This window comes from Callithrix jacchus, chromosome 21 (genome assembly GCF_049354715.1).
Source record: "Callithrix jacchus isolate 240 chromosome 21, calJac240_pri, whole genome shotgun sequence".
Taxonomy (NCBI): Eukaryota; Metazoa; Chordata; class Mammalia; order Primates; family Cebidae; genus Callithrix; species Callithrix jacchus.
Genome location: NC_133522.1, coordinates 40276582 through 40301661, shown reverse-complemented (window position 1 = coordinate 40301661; position 25080 = coordinate 40276582). Strand labels below are relative to the sequence as shown.

At 42.9% G+C, this 25080-nt stretch overlaps 1 long non-coding RNA gene across 1 annotated transcript in view; it reads right to left on the bottom strand.

Annotated features, from left to right (window-relative positions):
• The window catches only part of LOC144580684 (uncharacterized), a 51212-nt gene extending 36541 nt beyond the window's left edge, over window positions 1-14671 (bottom strand). The window contains exon 1 of the long non-coding RNA XR_013530671.1: window positions 11528-14671. This is a non-coding gene — a long non-coding RNA (uncharacterized LOC144580684). The remainder of the gene's footprint in view (window positions 1-11527) is intronic.
• Window positions 14672-25080: the final 10409 nt, after the last annotated feature.

The window sequence follows — 25080 nt, the reverse complement described above, 5'->3', positions numbered from 1 at the left end:
GCCGCTATTAAATACTCTATCATTCCTGCGTGTAGGATGTGCACATATACACGTGGACCCAGAAGAAAAAACAGAAGGCCATATTTTCCTGTACTGGATGTGGATCTATTAGTTTCGGAACCATAAGAAGGTCTGGGAAGCCGGAGAGGGGCGGGGAAGCTGGGGAATTAGGAGAGCTGGAAAGTGACTCAAGGAGGTGACCAAACACACTGTTCCTCTCAGTACTGGAATTGTTTGTATTAACTGTCTGGGGTATCAGTTACCCCACATACAAAGCAGCTTTATTTAATTAGCATTATTTAATTACCCACATATCAGTAGCCTTATTAACTACTTTGTGTGTTTTCATATTTCCCCCTTTTTTTACAGTGAAAATGTCTTATCAAAAAACAAGACTACATGTTAAATTAAGAAATACAGAGTTTGGTGAATCCATGAATAGATCATTTTTCATTCCCTATGCCCCCAGTCAGCCTCTGGCCTATGCCTGGCCTCCATCTGGAATACCAAAGCCACTCAAGCAGCCACATTCCTCAGAATCAAGCAGCGTCTGATCTTGATATCAATAACTAGATTTTCGTTCTTGACAGCCAGTGCAGCTTCGGGAGGCAGGGTGTCAGACAGCAACATCCTTGCATGCTTTGGGAATGCCAGGCAGGCAGAAAGGACAAATCTGGAGGCTCTTTAGTCCTGCTCACTGGGTGGTTCTTCCACTGTTTCTGGGAGTACAAATTGCCTTAGCCTCTTTTGGAAAGCACTTCAACTTTGTGCATCGAAACCTTCAAGGCACATACCTTTGGTCCAGCATTTAACCTACAGACTTGCTCACACACGTAACGAAAAGATGTCCACACAAGTATGCTCCCTAAAATGTTTTTGTAAATAGCACACATATGGGAAAGAAACCCTACATCTATTAATGTACGGGAAATCCACTACAGCTGCTAAGAACACAAGGGAAAGCTACATGTGCTGATATGGAAAAAGATCCAAAATGCATTGATGAATTTTTTTAAATCTGCAGAACATATATACTAAGATTTCATTTAAAAAAAAAAAAAAGGAAAAGAAAAAATCTGTATCTACAAATATACCATTTCTGGAAAGGTTTGTGAGAAGCTATTAGCAGTGAGAACTTACGGGAATAGGAGAGGGAGACCAGGGAGACTGACTGGGACTCTTTCTTTCTACTTTGTAGCTTTTTGTAGTGTTTTAGCTTTTTGTTATGAGCAACAATAATTTTTTAAAATCTGCCTCCTGACATTTTAGGCCAGGCCTAGGTAAAAACAACAGCTACAGCCCACTGAGCCAGGCAAGTGGGTAATTTACGTGTCAGGGGACTTGCCCACGAATGACTTCCATCCTAGCAGTCAAGGTCACCTCAGGGCAAGGCCTCTCAAACTTTTCCACAGAAGTACCCCCGATGACAAAATAGAACAAACATGTAACCTCAGGGGATGCCGGCAATTGGCCCAAATCTCCGCTACAAACAAAATTCTTCAGTGTTCAGACCATCTTAAAAATTCAGGCGAATTTCAAATTTTTACTTGATAATAGGGTCATATTTAATTTATTGTACAAGAAAAAAACTTTCTCTTCAAATCTTACTTACGGATGTCTGAACATTATGTTGGTAAATCCCTCAATCCTATTTCACACATTAATATGCTGGATAAAACTTAACAAGAAAAAGATATTTATTCATGGGCTCCAAGGCGTGAAAAGTGAAAGTGATGGTAAGAGCTCTAGATGAGGGACTTAGGAAAAGTAGGACTTGACATAGGCTGGAAGGTGCAGATTTAATGCCCACATGGGAAATGAGCCTGGGCAGAATCTAGTGTGTACACAGTCAGAGCTGGGCCAAAGAGCAAAAATTCATAGGATTTTAGGTTTCAGGAACTGCTGCTTCTAACTCAAAATAAGAAACAAGGATAAGAAAAATTCTACTCGCTGGTATGAGAAGTCACAAGGAAGCTTGCCATCCACTTGGAACTTGGGGAAGAAAAAGAGACAAATACTAGAAATCGGAATCCAGGCCAACACTGTTGGGATAGTGACTTACCACTACATGCCTAGCACAATGGCCTCAGCCACAAATCAGTTCAGAACTCAAGAAATCCACAAGGACCATGGGAGAGAAAAATGCAAACCTATTCTGTAGAGGTGATCCACAAACCCAGAAACTAGGGCCTTACCATAAAAATATGAGCCACACTAAAGATAAGCAGAAATAACAAACTGCATGAGGAAATGAATCACCATGAGGGAAAATCCACAGATGCAGTAAGTAGGAATAATTGCATATCAAGAACCAAAGATAACAGGACAATATGTTTACATTTAATTTAACAAGTTGTAATATGTTTAAACAGATAAAGGAAGATTTGTAATATGTTTAAAACAGATAAAGAAAGAAACATAAACAGAACGGAAATAAAACAGGCATATCATCAAAGGACCAAACAGAAGTCTGAGAAAGAAAACATATATTTTCTACAGGAACGTGCAATTGATGTACTGAATAGCATATCTGCCATAAATGAGGACAGTATTAGGAAACTGGAAGATGTATGGGTGCAGTGGCTCATGCCTGTAATCTCAGCACTTTGGGAGGCCAAGGCAAGAGGACTGCTTGAAGTTAAGAGTTTGAGACCATCCTTGCCAATATGGTGAAACCCCATCTCTATTAAAAATACACAAATTAGCCAGACGTGATGGTGTGTCCCTGTAATTCCATGTATTAGGGAGGCTGAGACACAAGAATCACTTGAACCTGGGAGGTGGACGGTGCAGTGAACTGAGATTGAGCCACTGCACTCCAGCCTGGGCAACTAAGAGAGACTCTGTCTCAAAAAAAAAAAAGAGGAAACCGGAAGATGAGACAAAATTATCCAACATGCCTCAAAAACTAAAGACATGGGAAATATGAAAAAGAAGAAACATAAACATTTAAAAGAACAGAACCAACGTATGTCTATGAGGAGGTCAAACACAGAAAAGAAGGAATTGAGAGATATTCAAAGAGGTAATGGCTGAACCCTTGAATATTGAAGTAAGATATGAACCCTCAGTTTGAAAGGTATGCCAAAACCTAAGAAGGGTAATTAAAAGAGCTATGTGCAGAAATACATCACAGGAAACTACAGAATGCCACAGGCAAAGAGAAATATAAATTAAAGCTGAACAAGGCAAGTGTGGAAACATTAACAAGGTTGAAGCACTAATTTATACAATAACAAGAAAAAAAAAAACAGAGACCACCTTGTCAAGTGACCACAAAACAAACCTTGACATTTTCAAAAAACAAAAATAGAACAAAAAACTTTCTTTAATGACAATGTAGAAATAACATCAAAAATTAAAAAACAAAAAGCCAGTGCTATGTGAATAATTTTAAGTACTCTTTTAAACAACTGCTGCGCTTTTAAACACCACTGCACTCCAGCCTAGGTGACAGAGTGAAACTCTGTCTCAAAAAAAAAAAAAAAATATATATATATATATATAACAGAAGACTAAAGAGCTCACTGATATAATGCAAAAGCTGTTTCATTGAAAAACAAAGTAATAATCCAATATGTAAACGTACGGCTAACAAAATCAAGAAGGAAGAAAGAGTAAATATATAAAATGAGGTGAAATAAATTCTGAGAACCAGAGAAATTATGGAAATTAAATAAATTATACAAAATTACTTTTCCAATGTAATAAAAATAAATTTTCAAATATATGGATAAAAAGGACAATGTTGTAGAATTGAGCTGTTCAGTACAGTGGCCACTAGCCAAATGTGAAAATTGAACACTTAAAATGTAATTAGTCTAAACTGAGATGTGTTGTAAGCACAAAACGCTCACTGAATTTTGAAGATTTATAAAGCAAAACAGAATTTTTCATTAAAAATTTCAATCAATTATATGTTGAAATTATGTTAGATATATTTGGTTAAATAAAATATTACTTAAAATAATTTTGCCTGCTTTTTAAAAATGTTTAAAATATGGCTGCCATAAAAATGTTAAATTATACAGATGTCCTTAACTTACAATGGTATGAAAGCAATGCTCATTCAATAGACAGAACGCTTCGAGTATACCCATACAACTGCTCTGTTTTTCACTTTCGGTGCAGTATTCAATAAATTACATAAGATATTTAACACTTTATTATAAAATGGGCTTTGTATTAGATGATTTCATTCAACTGTTGGCTAATGTTAGTGTCCTGAGCATGTTTAATGTAGACTAGGCTAAGTTATAATGTTCAGTAGGTCAGGTATATTACACGCATTTTGACTTATGATATTTTCCATTTACAATGGCTTCAGCATAAGTTGCCTCTGTTTATATAGCTTGTTTTATATTTATGTTGTATAATACAAATATGCAATATACAATTTATACTGTACAGTGCTATAATAAATACATGTATAACTTGTTAAAACACTCCAGAAGAAAGAGAATATCTAATAAACTAATACCCATAGAGGAACAAAGAAATTTGCCCAAAAGCTTCTCCCTGCCACCCTCTGCCAATAAAAGCTCCAAACCAAGTTCATTTCTCATTAAAGAGCAGTAGTTTCAATGGTATTTAAACTGTGCCAGAGCATTTTTAAGAGAAAAATTTTCAAATGCCCTTTCTGAAATAACCACAATTCCAAAGCCTAACAAGGATTGCACACAAAAACTCATAAATTAATTTCACTTATGGATACCGAAGCAAGAAACAAATGACCAAATAACAGCAAATACTACATATAAAAGATCAATAAACAGGGTACTTGGCCTTCTTGTACTCTACTATACTTGTGGACTACAGTAAGTCAAAAAGCTCAACAATCTGTAACAACAACCAGGTAAATGAGAAATAATCATATTCTAAAGACAGTAGAGAATCACAGAAACAACAAGGACCAGATAAAGAAAAAATCCAGAAGAGGAAGAGCTCACCCAGATCAGCTGAAAATCACCAGTTGGATGTGGGCTAATCATCGGCTTCTCTCAAACAGAGGAACATGGGAAGAGAAGCTAGCAAAGCTTTTGGTTAGTGCAATGGGTTAGAAATTACAAGAGCCCAAAACATAAAGCAATATTTTCCCATGAGACATTTGCTAAATTCTGGGGTGTCCAGAGGGGAACAGGGTCAGAAAGGCAGAGTGAAATATTCTTGTCTTGCAGGTGTTTAGAAAACAAAGTCTCATCAGAGGGAGAAGTCTGCGAAACAGATGACCAGTCTTCCCCTAAAGACATTTGCCAAATTTTAACCTTCTTGGGATGATTGCTTAGCTCAAAACCTCCAAAAGGCAGGACTTTCCAGGCAAATCAGGGGTGAAAATCATCTACTAAAGCAGAATCCAGCCTCAAGCCCGCTCAGTCCCTGATTGGATTGAAACAATCCTCTTTTCACCTTATCTGCCTAAAAGAAGGAAAAGGCAACCCTCGCTGGTAGAGATATCATCTGCAGGCTTTATGATTCTGAAAAAAATATGAAAAGTGGGCCAGGCACAGTTGCTCACACCTGTAATCCCAGCACTTTGGGAGGCTGAGGTGGGCAGATTACCTGAGGTCAGGAGTTTGAGATCCATCTGGACAATTGGGTGAAACACCATTTCTACTAAAAATACCAAAATTAACCAGGTGTGGTGGCAGGCACTTGTAGTTCCAGCTACTCAGGAGGCTGTGGCAGAAGAACTGCTTGAACCTGGGAGGCAGAGATTGCAGCGAGCCAAGATCACCCCATTGCACTCAGCCTGGGTGATACAAGCAAAACTCCATCTCAAAAAAAAAAAAAAAAAAAAAATATATATATATATATATATATATGTATGTATGTATGTATATACAAAATGTGTTAAAAAACTATTAGAATTCATAACTGTAACAATTAGACTATAATTAAGTGAACAGTCCACAACCAGAAATACAATGACTGTAATTCAGAACTTGTTGTTTTTAAAGAAAACTATATACAGCAAAAGACAAGATTAGTAAACTCAAAACCAATATAAAGCACAGACAGAAAAATGAATGGAAATAAAATAAAACATAAGTGAAATTTGGGACACAGTCAAAAGATCTTATATATGCATAATTGGAGTCAAGAAAGAGTAGACAGAGAGGCAGGACAGAGCAATATTTGAAGAGATAATAGCCAAGAACTTTCTAACACTGATGAAAGATGTCAACCCATTGATCCAGAGTTTCAGTGAACCACAGGGAAGACAAATAAAAAGAAAATCACACCAAGACATATCTGAGGTAAACAGCTGAAGACCAAAGATGAAAAAGAAAACCTTAAAGGCAGCTAGAAGAAAAAAGTAGGCCAGGCATAGTGGCTCACATCTGAAATCCCAGCCTTTGAGAGACTGAGATGGAAGGATTACCTAAGCCCAGAATTCAAGACCAGCCTGAGCAACTGATATGGTTTTTCTGTGTCCCCACCCAAATCTCGCCTTGAATTGAAATAATCCCCACATGTCAAGGGCAGGGCCACATGGAGATAATTGAGTCATGAAGGTGGTTTCCCCCATGCTATTCTCGTGGTAGTGAATAAGTCTCATGATATCTGATGGTTTTATAAATGGGAGGTCCCCTGCACAACCTCTCTTCCCTGCTGCCATGTAAGACATGCCTTTGCTCCTCATTCAGCTTCTGACGTGATTGTGAGGTCTCCCCAGCAATGTGGAACTGTGAGTCAATTAAACCTCTTTCCTTTATAAATTACCCAGTCTCTGGTATGTCTTTATGAGCCTTGTGAGAACAGACTAATGCACTAACATAGCAAGACCCCACCTATACAAAAAAAAAATTTGTGGTCCCAGCTACTCAGGAGGTTGAAGTGAGAGGACTGCTTGAGCCCATGAGGTTGAGGCTGTAGTGAGCCATGATTGTACAACTGCACTCCAGCCTGGGTGACAGAGCAAGACCTTGTCTCAAAAAAAAAAGTATATTAACTTGAAGATAGCAATAGTTAAGACTGATGGTTGACTTTTTCAACAGCCAGAAGACAATGGAATTATATCTTTACAGTGTTAAAATAAAATATCAAGTTAGGGTGCTATATCCAGCTAAAGGTTCTTTAGATCTGAAGGCAAAATAAAGATAAATACAGGAGGGGGAAAAGCTGAGAAAACTCATCCTCAGTGGAGAAGCACTAAATGAAATACTATAGAACATTTTTTCTCAAACTGAAGAAAAAGTGCTTCCAGATAGAAGCACAGAAATTGAGGAAGGAAGACATAGCACTGAAAAGAATAAATATGTAGAAAAATACTAAAAAATATTTTCTGTTTGAAGCAAAAAAGACAATAATGTCTTACAAACTTTATGACACATGTCAAGATAAATTATACAATGACAATACCCCAAGTGCACCAGTCTCAACTGCTTTAAATAAATACCTAAGACTGGGTAATTTATAAAGAAAAGAGATTTAATTGGCTCATGGTTCTGCAGGCTATATGGGAAGCGTGACAGCATCAGCTTCTGGGGAGACCTCAAGAAATTTATAATCATGGCAGAAAGTGAAGGGGAAACAGACACATCTTACATGGCCACAGCAGGAGGAAGAGAGAGAGGGTGAAGGTGTCACACATTTTAAATAACAAAATCTGGTAAGAACTCACTCACTATAGTACCAAGAGGGGATGGTGCTAAACCATTCATGAGAACTCCACCCCCATGATCCAGTCACCTCCCACCACGTCTCACCTTCAACACTAGGAGTTACAGTTCAACATGAGATTTGGGCGGGGTCACCAAGTGTGGGAAGGAGTAACGGACTTAAGGATACATAATGAAATCTTTATAGAAATCACACAAAGTACAATTAAAAAGCTAATAAATAAGAACACAGAATGGAAAGATACATGATTAATCCTCAACCATGACTGATGCTTTGTTCTTCCCTTCATTTTGTTGATTCATATTTTGAATGATGTTATTAGATGCATATAAGTTTTGGTTTTTAGGTATTCATGTTGAATTGATCATTTTATTATAAGAAAGTGTCTCTTTTTCTCTCTAGTAATACTTCTTGCCCTAATCTCTAGTTTTCTGATATTAACATAGCCACACCTAATTTATTTGGGTCAGTATTGCATGGTACAAGTTTTTCATCCTTTTGTTTTCATCCTAACTTTATCCTTATATTTAGTATGTATTCACTGTAATATACACGAGTCTCAATTCTTTTCATTTAATCCAAAAACCTGTTTATATTTAGTTACTGATACAAGTGCATTAAGTCCTACCATGTTGGTATTTATTTTCTATTTATCTCGTCTGTTCTACTCCTTTGATTCTTGTTTTCTGCCTTTTTCAGGATTGATCATGTATTTTTCTGTTCCATTTTCCTCATCTGTTAGCTTTTCATTATACTTTTTAATATGCAAATTCTGATGTATATATTACATATATAAACACATGCATGCATATGTATAAATTCATATATTTGTATGCCTCATATCTCTATACTTTGTATAAATTAAAGATTTCTGCACTTTTATCAATAAAACATTAGCAAATATATCAGCCAACTGCATTCATCAGCAAATGAAACAATAACATTCACCTTGACCAAATGGCCTTATTTCAGGAAGAGAAAGATGGTTCAGTGTTTAAAAATCCAATTCAAATGATGATAATTCTAAGGAGAAAACCATGGATTCACCCCTGTACATGTGCAAACAGAACTTAACACATTTAACAATCCATTCTCGATTTTTCATAGTCAATAACATAGAGACCCCTAAACATTGTTTGTTTGTGTTGGGGGGGTGTTTCTCAATGTCAAAAACAAAAAGTATGTTTAATCAAGAAATACCAAAAACTTTTACCCTTAAGTCAGAAATGAGACAAGTATTTTCTCACCATCATGCTGGTATTTAATTTTATACTTGAGATGTTAGCCAACACAATTAGAAAAAGAACAAAATCAAAAGTATAAAAAATGGATAGAAGGAGGTAAAACTATCACTATTTGCAGATGATTTGGTTTTATGCCTTCAAAAAAAAAGAGGAATAAGTGAAAAAAAAACTATGAAATCATGAAGAAACTTCAATAAAATAGTAGGATATATAAAATTAACAGAAATCAGTCGCTTTTGTTTATATAATACAAATAAATTCAGTTAGACAATATGAGAGAAAAGACTTCATTTAAAAAAGCAGTACCAAAGATAAAATATTTTAAAAATAGATTTAAAAGAAACATGCAAACTGACATTAAGAAACCTTTTAAACACTCAGCACAACAACAAAAAGAGTTGAATAAATTGAAATCCCTATCATGTTCTTAGAAAGGAAGACTTAGCTTCATAGGGTTGTCAATTTCCCTTCACTTATAAATGTTAATATACAAATGTTATCCCAGTAAAATTCTAAACAAAATTTTTATCTATGCAAGATGATTCTAAATTGTACATGGAAAAATAAGAACAGACTAGCTATATTTCTGATAAAATAAATGAGGAATAGTTATACCATATATTAAAATATATTTCAAATCTTCAATAATTAAAACATTACGGTAGTGGCATATGACTTATCAGATGGACATATGGCACAGAATTGAAATCCTGAAAAATATTCAAATCAGGCAATGATTTTGTTTAGAATTAAGGTGGCACTTCAACTATATGGGGAAAAGACAGATTATTCAATAAGTGGAGCTATAACCACCACTTCTGGATTTTGAATACAGACTTCGCATTTATAGTAGAATACATTCTGACTGTGTCAAAGATTTAAATGTACAAAGAAAAAACATAATACTGAAACAAAAATGGAGAATGAGGAAGGCCTTGCTGACTACAACTCAAAATTTAGAAACAATGAAATAAGGCCGGTCGCGGTGGCTCAAGCCTGTAATCCCAGCATTTTGGGAGGCCAAGGCGGGTGGATCACGAGGTCGGCAGATCGAGACCATCCTGGTCAACATGGTGAAACCCCGTCTCTACTAAAAATTACAAAAAATTAGCTGGGCACGGTGGCGTGTGCCTGTAATCCCAGCTACTCAGGAGGCTGAGGCAGGAGAATTGCCTGAACCCAGGAGGCGGAGGTTGCGGTGAGCCGAGATCGCGCCATTGCACTCCAGCCTGGGTAACAAGAGTGAAACTCCGTCTCAAAAAAAAAAAAAAAAAAAAAGAAACAATGAAATAAATGGCGAACAATTTCAACTGCATGAAAACCAAAAACTTTTGCATAGCCAAAGGCAATTAAAAAGAAAACCTAAGCAAAATCAGTAATCAATGACAGAATGAGAAAGACGTGTAACTCATATCACGAAGGATTAATTTTCCTTGTATATAATGAGCTCCTGCAAACTGAATCAAAAGGCAAACAACCCAACAGAAAAATGGGCATGGATATTGAGAGTTTCAGGAAACATACATGGTTCTTAAACATGTAAAAATAGGCTCAATATCAGTCACAAAGAGAAACATACAAATTAAAAGCATACTGGTTTTTAAAAATTTATTGAATAGCAAAAATCCAAAAGTTGAAAAGCCAAGTTTGTCGGTAAGCTTTGAAACATAGGCACTCTCTCTGATACATTGCTGCTGAAAGGATAAATTGACATACCCCCTGTAGAGGGTAATTTGGCAACATCTGTCCACATTAGAGATGCATTTACCCTTTAACTCAACAGTTCCACTTCTAGGAATTTACCTTGTGCATAAACATACTTGTGTGCTGAACAAAGAATTTCAGTTATCCACAGCGCATTGTTTGAAAGCAAAAGATTGCGAACAACTTAAATGTCTCCCAAACAGGAGATTGTTTGGGCACATTTTAGACAGCAAACATTAGTAAAGAAAAATGAGGAAATGGTTTATGTGCTATGATGAAAAGCTCTCTAAGATGCACCGTCAACTGAAAACATCGAGGTAAGGAACACTGCATTGTGTTTTACGAATCAAGTAGAAAGAGTTGGGAGTGGGAAAGAATATATATTCTATTTGCTTGTATGTGCAAAATCCCACAAAACTCTGGAAGGATACACAACAAAGTAGTAACAGTGGCTATGTCTTTAGGGTGGGGGATAAGAATTGGACAGATGGGGGCTGGGCGTGGAGGCTCATCCCTGTAATTCCAGCACTTTGGAAGCCCAAGGAGGGTAGATCACCTGAGGTCAGGTTTCAAAACCAGCCTGGCTAATATTGTGAAACCCCGTCTCTACTGAAAACACAAAAATTACCCGGGCGTGGTGGCACGTGCCTGTAATCCCAGCTACTGGGGAGGCTGAGGCAAGAGAACTGCTGGAACCTGGGAGGTGGAGGTTGCAGTGAGCCGGGATTGCGCTACTGCACTCCGACCTGGGTGACGGAACGAGACTTGGTCTCAAAAAAAGAAAAGAAAAGAAAAGAATTGGGTGGATGGGAAAGGACACTTTTCACTGTGTAACATCTTATACTTGATTTTTTTTAACCATACAATACATTACTTATCCAAAAAGTTAAATAAATAAAATGTTCAGCTATGTGAAGGAAGCAGAGGACAATATCCCCCTCTCTCCCTCTGCTTACCCCAGAGCAGCCTGGCTCCCGCAGAGCTGAGAACTGAGCACGTGAGGTTGTCTTGGTTTCATGGAGCCTGGGGTGGGCGCAGCTGAGTCGCCGAAGGTTACATGACTTGCTCAGGCCTGTCCAGTGAAATCAAGGGCAGTTCCAGAGCTGGAAGCACAGGGCTGGGACATAGCCTCTGTCTTCTCCAGTGAGGAGGCAGATGCCAGGGGCAGGGCCCTTCTAGATGGCCCCCAACGGAGCCCACCATTGCCGCATTCCAGAGCGGCTGAGAGGGAGCCCAGGACCAGCCAGCCGGCTCTGCAAAGGATTCTGGGTGACAAGGCATTGTGGGAGTTTCTGAACTGACTTCCTGTTGTTTCTCTATCCCAGATCACCCTTCGCACCTCCCCTGGTGAGAGTTGAGAGGTCTCAAGCAGGATCACAAAACTGAGAAGGGTCAGAGGCCGGGAAAGAAACTGGCCTCTCCAGCAGGAAGCAGCTGCCCCCAGGCCCTGGCTCCAGGATCTTGACAGGCCTGTTAAAGAAGTGAGGCTGAAGCCTGGATGCTGGATTCCATTTTTAATTTCCCTGGGGGAAACATTCCATACAGCAACCAGCAGGGTCATTTACTTCTTCGGGAGGCTTTTATCGCCCTGTGGCTGGAGAACCATCTGCAGCAGCCCCAGGTGTACGCTGGCTACACTGACCAGCACGTGCGCCGCTGCACGGGGCCGCTGGCCACCTGGGCCTGGGTAGGAAAAGCAGTTAATTAGCCACAAAGAGCTCCCTGCATAAGCCACTCAGAATCACTCTGTCTGTCCGCAATCATTGAGCACCTACCATGATCCCAGCACAATCCTGGGGGCCCCTAGGGTTCCCAGAACTCCTCCTCACGCTTCCAGGCGTTCCACACAACGCAGCGAGTGGCACATACAGTCTTGCCTTGGTCACTAACTGCTTTTTGCAGCTAAATTTTATTCACGGCAAGACTGTGGCCTCCTCAGAGCTATGGATCCGTATTTTATCTCCTGATATTCAGCGAGCTCCCGAGAACACGCAGCCAGCCGTGCAGTAAATGCTCATTGGTTGCCTGCCAGGATCCAAGCTAATAATGGAGTCGCCTTATGTTCAGGTAAGACCCAAGGCGGAGCTTCAGCCGTGCCCCGCAGCCATCAGGAACGCTCACTGCAAAAGTTGGCCCTTCAGGTCACCTTCAAGGCCCTACAGACTCTATCTGAACCTGCCCCCTTCAGCCTATGACCCTGTCACTCACAACCCTCCAGGGACAGTGCCGGCCTTCCTGTTCCTCCAATGGGAAAGACCATCCCACCGTCTCCCCTCAGACCCACTGCACTTGCTGGCTGCCCACTTCTGGAATGTTCTTCCCTTAGAAATCCATGGAGCTCACCCCCTCATCTCCCTGTCAGGGCTCCACTCAAAGAACACCTTCTCTACGAGGCCTCCTTGTCACCCTATTCTAAAGCACTCTCCCTTCTCCTCCTTCCCCCCATTCTCCATCCCCCTTTTCTGCTTTATTTTTCTCTGTATCATTTACCACCGCCTAAAAACTCAATGATTTTTCCTATTTATTTTATTACCTGTCTCCTCCAATCTAAGCTTCCTAAGACCAAGGCTTTTTGTGTTTTGTTCAGCTCTGCATCCCCCAGGCAAAGAACTGTGCCTGCCATTTAGAAGGTGCTCAGTAAGTATTTACTGGATACATGCATTGATTGATTAATTTAGCTGGGGCTCTTTCTTGAAGTTCATTGAAGTAAAACCACATAGATTTTACATTGCTTATGCACATGGATTAAAAACACTTCCCTATATTTCTTTACAGTTTCATAGAATGTAGTTCCAAAAACCTTACTTGATTAGATGGGGCGGAAATGGTTATGACCTTGATTTTTCCGAGACAAAAATGAAGACTCTGAGGAGTGAGATTTCCCCAGGACCTTCAACTGGTCACTAGCAGAACCGGAGCGTGCAGGTTTCGGGTCGCTGTGCTGGGCTTTGTTTACTAAACCTCCGGGCTTTGGACTTAACCTCAGGGCTTCAGCCTTCTGTTCCCTGGATTCTTGCTGAAGCTTTCTACTTTGCTTTAAGAAGAGCCCCGTATTTTCCCCTTTCTTTCTCCTCCCTCCTCACAGATAGCTTGGGGCCCACGGTTCCCCACTCCTGTCCAATGCAGCTGGCGGAAGAAGCCATTGCAAGTCTCGTCGAGCTGAGCGCCATGCACCAGGTTGCATTCTGCATTTTGGACTGCGTTCCCCAGGTTCTTTCACATTTCCAAGGAGCAGAAACAGACCTGGATCCCCTGAAATAACAGGGAGGTTTTGCCCTAATTCACACAGAGTTAAGAAAGAATTTCCTAACAGCCCAACCTCGCGGAAAAGCTGCGGCCCTAGCTCCGGGGACTGGAACGCAAGCTCGGGGCCCTCCCCCTTCCCTGCCTGGCTAGTCCTGTCCTCCCTCTCGCCTCCATCCCCTCCTCCCCCGCACTGAGAGAATGCGCCACGTGTCCCTCCTCGGTGGTCCTGGAATTTTCTGTGCGTCTCTGAATCATGGCACCGGTCTTGCTTCATTGCTTTGGACTCCTTCGCACACGTTTGCGAACTCATCACCCTTTGCTCTCCAGGATCCACCGGCCGCTTCTAAGAGGACACCATAGTTCATAGATGGATTGATCTAGAAAGGTGTCTCCTTCATTCTCCCCCACAATTTCTGGGTGGAAAGCCTGGTGGAGGCAGGGGGACAATTACAGGCAGGATTTATAGCTTGGGTGGGCAAGCGTGGGGGTGGAGGACTGCGCTCTCTCTCTCTCTCTCTCTCTCTCTCTCTCTCTCTCTCACACACACACACACACACACACACAAACACACGCGCGCGCGTGCGGAGGGAAGGAGGGAGGGGGACTGTCACCATTTGTCCCCCAGCTCCATTCCTCACTCCGCATTGATGCAAGCATCGCCTGCTTTCTTTGATTTGCTTCAAGAGCTTCTGGTGCAGAGAGGTGGGAGAACAAGGGAGACCCCAACTTGTCGCAGGGCGACTCGTGGCAAAACGCCTGGACCCCGGAGCGGTTTCGCTCTGCTCTTTCCCAGCTGGTGGCCGCTCGGCGGCCCCAGGCTGCGGCATTCGGAACGCGCGATCCCGCCAGGGGCCGCCACCGAGGGCAGCGCCGAGCGCATGGAATTTTCCACCGCTCGGTCGAGCCTGCAGGATTGCGTCTCATTGGCCGAGCGGAGGTGTCTGTCCCCGCGTGGGTGCGGAGATGAGATTAGCCAGGGAGCCCTCCTCAGTGGGCTTTGCAGGGCTCTGATTAATCAGGTCAGCGGGGCCAGGCAGGGGAGTGGAGGGCGGGTGGGAGCGTGTTTTCTAACCCAGCTCGGCTACAGCCTTTGGATGTCCCCTCGCTGCACCCAAAGTGTGCCAGGCTGCAGGGAACAGTCGACAGCAGACCCTAGAATTTACCTCTTCATCGTAAAATCCCCCCAGAAACCATTGCAAAATAGGATTATCAAACTAAACCCTGCCCCCTCCCCCACTTCCTCTTAATCTCCCCCATCTCCCGGTTAAGCCAGAGCTGAAACCTGGACCTTACTCTCTCTTGGCCCTGGCATTTAACCCCTTAAACTCTCTTTCTGCAGTGACATTCACGGATCCCAATCCCGACAGTGATTCAGGACCAAGCCAGTACTTCCTCACGCCCAGGGTCGAACAAGAAATGCAGAAGGTGGCAGGCAATTAGAACTAAGGGGAATGGACGTTACTGTGGGAGAATCAGCTGAAATGCCCACCCCGATGTTAAAATATGCATCAAGACAGAAGACGCCTGACTCAGCAGCGTGTTGGCTTAATGGAATTTATGTGTGAGCCAGTCGTGTTGATTTATGATTTAAAATAGCCCCCTTGTTTTATTTGCTCCTGGAGTGACTGCATTAGGAAGCTCCTTTCTGAGAGCTATGGTTAAATCTGCCACAAAGGCAGCCCTGGCCCTCACAAGATGTTTGATGAGTGAATGAATGCTGCTCCTGGCAGCCAGGACCCTTGAATGAAGGTAGTGTGAACTCTAGCTCCTCATCAATGGCTCTGTCATATACTTTTTTTTTGAGATGGAGTCTTGCTCTGTTACCCAGGCTGGAGGGCAGTGGTATCATCTCAGCTCACTGCAGCCTCCACCTCCCGAGGTCAATCGATTCTCTTGCCGCAGCCTCCCCAGTAGCTGGGATTACAAGCCTCCACCACCATGCCCGGCTAATTTTTCTATTTTTTGTAAAGACAGGGTTTACCATGTTGGCCAGGCTGTTCTCAAACTCCTAACCTCAGATGATCTGCCTGCCTCAGTCTCCCAATGTGCTGGGATTACTACAGTCATAAGCCACCACACCAGGCCCCTCATACACTTCTCATGGGACTTTAGACAAATCATAATTTATTTTGAGCCTCAGACCCCTTGCTTTTAAAATGAGGCTAATACATCCTCAAAGGTCAATGGAGAATTACCCTACGAGCCACCAATTCCACTCCTAGTCATATACCCAAAAGAATTAAAAACAAGTACCCAAAACAGATAGTTGTGCACAAATGTTCAAGGCAGAATTACCCACAAGAGCCAAAAGCGGAAACAATCCAAGCACCCATCAATGAATGAATAAACAAAATGTGGCCCAGTGTACAACAGAATATTACCCAGCCATAAAAAAGGAGGCAAATTCTGACACTTGCTACAACATGGATGAATCTCAAAAACATGCTAAATGCTAAAAACAGACACAAAAGGCCACACACCATATGTGATGACATATTGTGTGATTCCATTTATATGACATACAGAACAGATAAATCCACAGAGACAGAACACAGCTGGTGGTTGCCAGGGGCTGGGGGAAAGGAGAATAAGAAGTGACTGCTTAACGGGCATGGGGCGTTCTCTGGGGATGATGAAATGTTTTAGAACTAGAGAGAGAAGGTTGCACAACCTTGTGAATGTACTAAGTGCCACTGGATTGTTCATGCTTTAAAATCATTACTTTATGTTACGTGAATTTCATCTCAATTAAAAAAAGTTCTAATGGGGCTAATAATAAAAAGACCTGCCCAGCCAGGCGTGGTGTCATGTGCCTGTAATCCTAGCTACTGGGGAGGCTAAGGCAGGAGAATCACTTGAACCTGGGAGGTGGAGGTTGCAGTGAGCTGAGATCACGCCACTGCACTCCAGCCGGGAGACAGAACAATACTGTCTTAAAAACAAAATTAAATAAATTTAAAAACCTGCCCAAGGAGTAAATGTGATAATCTATGGAGAGATGTTTGAGCAACTTAAAAACCCTGTTTCCTGAGTCTCTCTACCTTATTTCTAGAGTTGTTCATTAAGCATCACTTTTGCAAACATACAGCTAAAACTCAAGTAAGCTGAGGCCCACGCAGCACCCAGTGGAGCATCAACCAGGAATGGAACATTGTACTGCCCTGAGGTTCCTTGGCTAGGAAGCTGCAGCCGTGTGGATCCATGGAAACAAGAGGCTTCCTGCTGTTCATCTAAACCCAGGACCAGAGTCCTGCACAGCAGTCAGTCCTACAGGCAGAAGAGCCTTGAGGCACCATGAAACCATATTTAAAAAAAATTTTTTTTTGAGACAGGGTCTTGCTGCGACCCAGTGAGTTCAATGGAGTGCAATGATGCCACACCTCACTAGGCTCAACCACGACAACCTTCCGAGTAGCTGGGACCACAGCTGTGCACCACTGCCACACTGGGCTCCATGGGAACTCTGAGTGCGAGGACTGGGCACTTCCACTAAACACAAAATACAACTTTAAAAAAAGTTCAATGCAGGCTTCTCAGACGGAAGAACCACAGAACTGGTGCTACGGTAGACTGCTCATGCCAAGAGCCAGGCTCCTGGGCTGGAATCTGCCCCAGCTCCACCACCTTCTACATGGGGGACCTTGGCCAAGAGTCGATTTTCTTACGTCACGAATGGGGCTTATTGAAGCACCTACCTGCACCGGGCTGCAGTCAGGGTTAAGCTCAGGAACACATGGGCTGGAAAGAGGGTACGTGCCTAACAAATGTCAGCTGCTGTTGTTGAGGAAAAGGTGATGAATGAAAAGAAACGTGGAGTGCGTTTGCTCTTTGGGGGACCTGGTGGGGTGAGGAAGACCGGAGTCCCCTAGAGCAGCTAACCCAGCTGGGCCGCAGCGTTGGACGTCCCCTAGCTACACAGCAAGTGGCCCTGCTAACCCAGCTCGACTTAGATCACTTACAGTAAAGGAGCAAGGGGCTGTGAGTCGTTTAAAGCAATGAAGCACTGGAGGCAGAACGTGGGAAACTCCGGGTCATAGGACAGTGATAAGAAGGAAGAGAAAAGGTCAAAGGGATATTCTGAAACCAAAGCAAGGAGCAGCTGAAAACTACTGGGAGTGGGTCAGGAGTGGGATGACTCATATTTCAGGGGTCCCACCAGACACAGGAAGAGCCTTCTTTTGTTGAACAGTGAAAGGGGAGCTCTGAATTTTGGTTCCCTGCCATGGGGGCACTTGCAAAGTCCAGCTCTTAAAGCAGAACCCACCACACAAGCAGCAGCTCCTTCAGAGGAAAACCATGAATGATGTACCCTCCCCAGAGACAGGGACCCTCCACACAGGTGTCCCTGACCTGTTTGCCTAGTTCACACAGGAATTGAAAGCCTCATCTTGAGCTGGAAACTTTCTGCAAATCAGCAAAGACTGACAGCCTTTAGCGGCTAAAGACAGGCCTGCAAGGTACAGAATTGATGTGAATTAGGACACTGTGTGGTTTTCTGTGGTGAAAACCATACTCATCCTTTATAGTATCAACCACCGTCCTCATTGTCCTCCTACCCTTCCTGTGCCTGAAGCCTCCTAACCCACCGCCGTCCCAGTGTGGGGCCTGAGGGGAGCCCCAGTTGGAAGATCTGCCATACAGCTCCCTGTGTGGCCAGCCTGTGTCCTGAAATCCAGTTGCCACCAGCCTCAGAGCAAGGAGCCCAATGAACTAGCAAGACAGTCCCAGAGGAAGGGAGCCTTGGGACTTGGTGAAATGCACCTTAGGAGGGCCGCACACAGTGGCTCATGCCTGTAATCCAACATTTTGGGAGGCCGAGGTGGGCGGATCACCTGAGGTCAGGAGTTCGAGACCAGCCTGGCCAACACGGTAAAACCCCGTCTCTACTAAAAATACAAAATTAGCCGGGCGTGGTGGCACATACCTGTAATCCCAGCTGATCGGGAGGCTGAGGCAGAATTGCTTGGGCTCGGGAGACAGAGGTTGCAGTGAACAAAGATTGCACCACTGCACTCCAGCACAGTTGACAAAGTGAGACTCTGTCTCAAAAAAAAAAAAAAGAAAAATGCTTCTTTGGACTGTCTTCCATACATACATTTTATTAGCCGTTAACACTATGTAAATACGGGTATTCTATGAAAGACAATACAAAAAAGGAAAGGTGTCCTCTACTAGAAATAATTCGAAACTACAGTTCTACATGATTTTTTAATGTCTATAGTATTTCTTCCCCCTCCTAACAAACACACACACACACTGTCCTCTGGCCACTACCACCGCCACCCCTCCAACACTGACACAGGGAAAATAAGTTGGATGGCAGGAAATGCATAGTTAAATGGATTAAGATTTAGAGATCAGAGTCAGAACTGATTTCAGGTGCATCCTAATTTTATTTTCCAGAGATGGGGTGACTTCATTTTTTCTGTTCCCCGGGATGGAGTGCAGCAGCACAGTCATAGAAGTCATTGAGCCGTCTCCTGGGCTCAAGTGACCCTCCCACCTCAGCCTCTTGAGTATCTGGAACTACAGGTGTGGTGCACCATGCCTGGCTAATTTTCTTAAACATCTAGAGAAGAAGGAGGTCTCACTACGTTGCTCAGGCTGGTCTCACTGTACTCCTGGCTTCAAGCAATTATCCCCTCTCAGCCTCTATTTTTTTTAATACAAGTAATATGTTTATTGTGGAAATTTTTTAAATTTCAAAAAGCAATAGGAAAAATTTAAGCATCCCAATCTTGCCATTCAGAAACTACCATTACATGTTTAAGTTCCAGCCAGGCACAGTGGTTCATGCCTGTAATCCCAGCACTTTCGGACGACAAGGCAGGCGGATCACAAGGTCAGGAGATTGAGACCATCCTGGCCAATGTGGTAAAACTCGTCTCTACTAAAAATACAACAATTAGCTGGGTGTGGTGGCACATGCCTGTAATCCCACCTACTCAGGAGGCTGAGGCAGGAGAATCACTTGAACCAGGGAGTCGGATGTTGCATTGAGCTTAGATCATGCCACTGCACTCCAGCCTGGTGACAGAGAAAGACTTTTTTCTCAAAAAAAAAAAAAAATCAAGTTTCAATTTACATACACACACACACAGGATCGGGGCGGGGACCCCCACCTCCCACCCTAGCTCATTTGAAGGTGAAGGTGGAGAGAGGCTGGGAGGTTGAAGCTAGGTGCATGGATGCATGGAGCCAGATAAGACTAGCAACAAGGAAGACAGCATGACTGCTGGCATGGTACCCAGCCTGCCCCTGAGCCACAGCTCAGACCCATGGAAGGTTGTTTATCCTCCTGCTTCTTTGCAGATATCGGCACAGCCCGACCCCTCGAAGGACTGAGATGTGTGAGGGACAGGTGGGCATGCTGGCCAGATGGCATCCCCTCCCAGGGCACCAGCAGGGGCTGCATTGTCCTCAGACACCTCAGTAGGCCATAGGAACCATGAAGCCAGGGAGAGAATTTGAGGGTTCATGCTCCTGACATGTAGGAAACACCCCTAAGGCCCTTCAGAAACAAGCAGGGACACGGAGAAAATGCTGCTGTTCTGCAGGGGAATCTGAGTCATGATCGTCAATGTGACTTTATTTTTTCCAAAGACCGTTGAAGACTGGGAAAAAATATATATATAATATATACATACATGTATTTTAAGTATAAAATTGGATCATACCATAATTCAATTAATAAGCTATTTGCTTAAGAAGATCTCATGGGCTTTTTTCTTCCCCCCGTAGATTAAGAGGCAATTATATAATAATGGGTTTTAAACTGTGTTCTATAGTTTTACCAAATTCTGGAAACCTGTGAAGGCATTTCAGGGCCCCTACGGAAGGGACAGGACATTTTGCAAATGGAAGGAAGAGGTGCTGAGTCCCTACCCTCCTGCCCACCTAGAAGAGCTCTACTGTTCATTTATTTATTTTTTTTAATCACAAAAAAAGTTTTCTTAGAGAAATGAGTCACAATAACAAACACATTTAGAAAATAAAATAAATTCCCAAAGAGTTCTTACATCATCAGATTTGGTCAATATTCATCCAGAGTTCACATTTAATTGACAAGTCTGTAGGTTTCTCTTTGTAAAATCACATTTTTCATTGTTGTTATAGCATTTTCACAGACTTTAATGACGTTAAGGTCCTTTTTTTCTTTTCTTTTCTGAGATGGAGTCTCTCTCTGTCACCCATGCTAGAGTGCAGTGCTGCAATCCCAGATCACTGCAACCTCCGCCTCCCGGGTTCAAGCGACTTTTATGCCTCAGCCTCCAGAGCAGCTGGGACCACAGGCACACGCCACCATGCCCAGCTCATTTTTGCATTTTTTAGTAGAGACAGGGTTTCAGCATCTTGGCCAGGCTGGTCTGGAAGTCCCACCTCAAGTGATCCGCCCACCTCAGCCTCCCAAAGTGAAAGAGCTCTACTTGTAAACAATTCTATACACTGGGATTCTAGAAAGACTGATTATGAAAAAGGGGAGGTGCCCTCTACTAGAAATAATTGGAAACAACAGTTCTGCATGATTTTGTAATGCTGTATAGCATTTCATTGTGTGGATAAATGATAATTTATTCATCAAGCCCCTATTTTTGGACATATAGGTTGTGTGCAAGTGAGGGGTTGTGTTCAGCTGTGAATATCAAACTCCTGAAAGACTGACCTGAACAAATTAGGAGATTTATATATAAAATAAAAATTCTAGAAGGAGGCTATACTGACATTGGTTGTTGTGTAATGGTCATGTCCCACAGCCCATGAGGGCTCCAGAGCAGGACAAATGGGGACAGGGGTGCCCGATTATAGGTCAGAGGATGCTGGTAACTGAGTGGATTCCCCTGAGAAAGTGTTTTCCTGCCTGGTGTCTCCCAGTGACTTCTGCTTGCATCCCATTGACCACTCTTACTTGCAAAGCGTTCAGAACATGTGGATTACATTGCCCCCATCCAGCCACAAAACTGGGGTTCTGTTAGGAAGAAGAAAAGATGAGAAAAACAAAGAAACTTTTGTCATGAAAATCCTTTTCCCCATATCCTTGGAGCTACATCACAACCTAACTTTTCCCTTAAGATCAAGTCACAGAAAGGAAATTTGTTCCTTTAAAGAGCTGTTGGCCAAAGGATATGTAATTACAACTACATAGGAGGAATGAGTTCAACAGATCTGTCCTGCAGCATGGTGATTACAGGTCATGAAAATACACTGCATTTTTGAAAAATGCAAAGAGGGTAGATATTAAGTGTTTTCACGAAAAAAAAAGAAGAGGAAAAGAAAACCTCTGTGAGGTAATTGGCTAAATTTAACCATTCCACAATGTATAAATACTTCAAAAGATCACGTTGCACATGAAAAATAGATAGCGTTTTATCTGTCAATTAAAAAAAAAAAAAGCTGTGCACTTGCTGTCAGACTTCTCTAACGATTTGCCCTTTAGGGACATTGTACTCAGAAACATTGAACCAACTTACATTCCCACCAGCTGCCTGACAGAAAAAGTATCTATTTAATGAAAATAGTCTTTTTATCTTGAAGCTTTGCTAATTTAAAAAGGACATTTTTATAACTTTTTTCTTAATTGTTTAAAAATATGTCCAAAATATGGAATAGTTCTGATTCAATTCATATCAGTGGGATGTGTTTGCCCTGAAGTGGGGTGTCTGAAATTTTCACAGTTATACAAATCACCTGGGATCTTATCAAAATGCAGGTTCTGATGTAGCGGGGGCTGGGGTCTGCGAGGAAGCCCATTTCTCACAAGCTCCCAGATGACACAGGGCTGCTGGCTCACAGACTACACTTTGGGTAGGGAGTTTTAGATGCCCCACTGGTGCAATTTCATTATGAGACAGAGTTAGGTCTGATGGTTGAATGAGAACATCTCTCTTCCCTGAAGACAACCGGCTTGCACACCTGAGGGTCAAGCTAACAAGCATCGTCAGAGTGGATTCAGTGTAAACCAAATCTCTCCTCACATGATACTGCAGAATGAACAACTCAGCTCTGCTCCATTCAACACAAGACTTCTGAGTGGGCTTGAAGGACCTGCAGAAAGTGACGGCTGCCTTAAACAGGTTAAAGTTTGAGGAGCGGCCAAGAAAGCCAAGTACCTCCAAAGCTATGATCTAAACAAAGACGAGAGCCTGCAGGAGCCCAGGAGGCAGAAGCAATGATCCCTGACGGTGGGCACCTGGGGAAAGTGTCATGGCATCAAGGCCTTGCAGGACCCTCTGTTACAATACTAACCTGGGTTCAGTTCCCTTTATTCTCACCCACATCAAATCCTGGCTAATGGCCCAGCTTCACACTTCCTGACCTTAGGGATTTGAGCTGGCTGAAGAGATTCTTCCTGGCTTTTGTAAAAACTAAATCCCTGGATGAGATTATGCCAAAGGCCTGAGAGATGAGAGGAGAAGGGGAAGGAAAGGAGGAAGAATCCGGAGCCAGATTATATAAGAAGCAGCTGTGGGGACTCAGGGGGTCTGGGGAACACCAGAGTGGGAGTTCAGGCATCCCACCCAGGCAACCTGCTCCTGACCAAGATGCCTGCATGCATTAGTCCATTCTCATGCTGCTGACACAGACATACCTGAGACTGGGTCATTTATAAAGAAAAAGAAGTTTAATGAACTCACAGTTCCATGTGGCTGCAGAGGCCTCACAGTCATGCTGGAAAGCAAAAGGCACATCTTACATGGCAGCAGACAAGACAGAATGAGGGCTAAGCAAAAGGGAGAACTCCTTATAAAACCATCAGATCACCTGAGACTTATTCACCACCACAGGAACAGTATGGGGGGTACCCATGATTCAGTTATCTCCCACCAGGTCCCTCCCATAATAAGTGGGAATTATGGGAGCTACAATTCAAGATACTTGGGTGGGGACATAGCCAAACCATATCACTAGACACAGACCATACCACACAGACACAGCCCAGCTGCAGGGTCTGAAGGACCTAGTAACAAGGTGGTACTAGGGGTGACATACAGGGAGGGGATGTCTGGGGGATCGTCTGTTTACACTCTATACTTGGAAGTCCACTTTGTCTGATCGTAAGATAGCCATTCCAGTCTTCCATGCTTCTATGCTTAGAGTTTGCAGAATACAGCACACCCTTTACCATCATTATACTCTGAGCCCATCCGTGTCCTTATCTTTAAAGTGTGTCTCTTTGTAAACCTCTTTGTCATAATTGGACTGGGCCACGGACTCCAGAAAAAGTAACATATATTTGATAGAAGAGGGATGTGGAATTTACAGGGCTAAGAAAGTCCCCAAGAGTCATAAGATGAGTTTTTAACATCACTGACATAAACTAAGTATCTTGTATTTTGTTTCTTTTTTGCTTTTGTTTTTTGAGATGGAGTCTCACTCTGTCTCCCAGGCTGGAGTGCAGGGGTGTGATCTCAGCTCACTGCCACCTCCACCTCCCAGGTTCAAGCAATTCTCCTACTTCTGCCTCCCAAAGTAGCTGGGACTACAGGCACGTACCACCATGCTGGCTAACTTTTTGTGTTTTTAGTAGAGATGGGGTTTCACCATGTTAGCCAGGATGGTCTCGATCTCCTGACCTGGTGATTCACCTGCCTCAGCCGCCCAAAGTGCTAGGATTACAGGCGTTAGCCACAGTGCCCTGCCTAAGTATCTTCTTAATCAACAGGAAACCAGGATACAGGTGAGAAAGAATTAGAGAACAGATTCCAAGTTGACATCATGGGGACAGCAGCTTCTGTGGCTCCCAGATACCCTATGAGCCCAACCAGGGGACTCCCGTGAGAGCTTTCCAACTGCAAAGAGGGTTTGAGAGAGAGAGAGAGAGAGAGTGTGTGTATGTGCGTGCACGTGCTCACATGCGCATCCACCTGCCAGGTGCCCAGGCACTGCCCATTTCCCTAACAACAGGGCCACCAACCACAAAACCACTTCCAGGGGCATGAACACTTTCCTGTGGCCTTTAGTCCACACCTACAAATGTCACGACACCACCCACAGTGAGAGACAGAGACCCAGAAATGCCCGTGAATGTAGCTAAGAAACAGTTTCATTTCCTGAGCGCAGTCATTTTCACCCCAGCTGCACCTACCTGGGAAGACGTTTTAAGTGCCAATGCCCAGGTCACATCCCCGAGAGACTCTGCTTCTTTAATCTGATGGTGGGGCCAGGTATCTGTATTTTTTAAGGCAATGTTCACATAAGTCCACATTTCTAAAAGCTGCATAAGTATGCTGAATGTGCAATCAAACCCCTTTCGCACGCTGGGAAT